This window comes from Neovison vison, chromosome 7 (genome assembly GCF_020171115.1).
Source record: "Neovison vison isolate M4711 chromosome 7, ASM_NN_V1, whole genome shotgun sequence".
Classification (NCBI taxonomy): Eukaryota; Metazoa; Chordata; class Mammalia; order Carnivora; family Mustelidae; genus Neogale; species Neogale vison.
In genome coordinates, this window is record NC_058097.1 from 194,642,090 (window position 1) to 194,644,531 (window position 2,442).

Sequence of the window (2,442 nt, forward strand, 5' to 3'; positions counted from 1 at the left end):
AGAAGTAGTGTCAGGTTGTATTCATCCTTCTGTGTCTGTCTTTTATCTTTAAATATTATCTCAGCCTCTCTCATCACGCCACTTCCAGGTCCTTCCAAACCCTATGTGCTCGGGCCTGAGACGCCCGTTCCCCAGGAGAAGGACGGCGGTGGACAGAAGAGTGTGTAGTAGGAAGCCCGTGGGGAAAGCAGAGAAGTAGGGTGTGCCGAGCGACTTGTTTTTATGCTTTGTATAATTCTTGACATCGCTTGAGAAGTAAAGGCTCAAGTGAATGAAAAACTTGAATAATCATGAGAAGCATAGAAACAAGATTTAGAACTTCCAAAGCATCGGGAAAAAAAAGGTGAAAAAAATTAGCTTATTTCAAGAAAGGACAAAACAAGAAAGCATAATAAATATGAATGAAAAATGAATGAAAAAAAAAGAATGAAGTCATAGAAACACCTTCTAACTAAAAAAGCCATAAAGCAGCTTCCTATTTGTTATTTCTAGTATTATGTTTAAAAATTTCTTTTAATGGAAAGTTATGAGAAATCATAAGAGATAGAAACTTCTATGGGAGGGTCAAATGGGATCAAAGATGCTGGCAAACTGAGCAGGTGTGAAAGGTTCAATGACTCCAGCTAAGAAGAGCAGCACACAGCACAGCACACAGGTGCACAACATACACACAGCACACATGCACACATGCACACACGCACACACACAGCACGCACGCACACAGCACACACACAGCATGCCCACACCACACACATGTGCAAACATAGCACACACATGCACACATAGCACACACACGCACATACCACACACAGCACAGGTGCACACACAGCATACACAACACACACATGCAGCACACAGCACGCATGTGCACAGCACACACACAGCACACATGGACAGCACACAGGTACACAACACACATGCACATAGCACACATGCAAATAGCACACACACAGCACACATGTACACAACGCACATGTGCACACATGCACACAACACACAGAGCACACACGTGCACAGCACACAGGCACAACACACATATGCATACAGCACACACACAGCACCCACATGCACAGCACACAGGTACAACACACACATGTACACCGCACACACATAGCACACACATGCACAGCACACACGCACACACAGGGCACACACTGCAGTGGAAGGCTCCGAGGCAGAGACAGGTGCTCGGGTGTGGGTGAGAAAGGGAGGGAGACACACAGAGGCTGTCAGCCGTGTACGCAGGCACACAGATGGATGTACACTTGCAGAGACAGATGGCCAGAGACACAAGCAGAGAGCCCTGAGTAGGTGTGCAGACGTATGCTGGGATGCCCCTGACAAACACGTAGGCAGAAGAAGACAGACAGACATGGGGTGGAGTGACATTGGGTCTGGTTAGACCTTGCAGTCTGCTGGACTGGAATGTGGTGAGGGACCAGTGCAGCCCTGGAAACAGCTCAGATGTCTGTGGAAGCTGGATGGGCGGGGACGGGTGCGGACTGGCGCCACCCTGGGGCTGCCTTCACTTTGGGCCCATGCACAACCCCTATATGCATCTTCCCTCAGCTCCAGTGCCAGGATGCTGAAGCCATTCCCCGGCCTCCAGCTGCAGAGCTCTTCTTGCCCTCAAACCCAAGGACTATGAGCCTTGTGCAGAGAGAGAAGGGGACTTGCCTTGGGTGACTCAATGACTCCAGGACTAGAATCTAGTCTGACACCCGAGTGCTCAGAGCCAGGGCTGTCCCTGCCAAGGGGCCCTGGAGGCTGGGTGACAGGTCTAGGGCCTCCAGCTGCCTACAGTGATCAGGAAGGCTCCAGTTCCCCTCCCTCCCTCCCTGGGTGGCAGTGCCTCCCTAAGGATAAGAGGTCCACCTGCCGTGGGCACAGCAGTTGCTCCGGAGGTTGCTGAAACATTGCCTGTGGCTGATCCAGCACTGCATGTAAGGGTGTCACAGCCCTGATGAGCATGTCTCCTTCGGTGGAGAAGCCAACTGAGGGCCCGGATATTGGCAGGTAGCCAGGGGCGCAGACAGTGTCCCTGGGGTCACTGCCAAGAGCAGAAGCACAGGGATAACTGGACCGGCCTTAGAGGCTCTCCTTACCTGAGGGCATGTGACTGGGGGTCCTTGGTGTCAGACCACCTGGGCCTGGCTTCCTCCGGGAGGCGCTGGGCACATCTGCTGGGTCTTCGGGGGACCTTGGAAAGAAGGGGAGTGGGTATGGCTGAGCTCCTGGCCTTTGCCTTACGTGCCTATTCTTTCAGAGTTGTGCAAGACTCTGCGACCCTCTTCCAGGCCTGGCTTGAGCACCCTGATTCCTGCGTTACTTGTCTTCACAGCTACTCACTCTCCTTGCTTGCCGGCTGAGGACCCTGCAGAGACGGCCTGCCGCCTGGGAACAGGAGGGGTGCCCTGCCCACGGGCACCTCCTCTCTTCTGG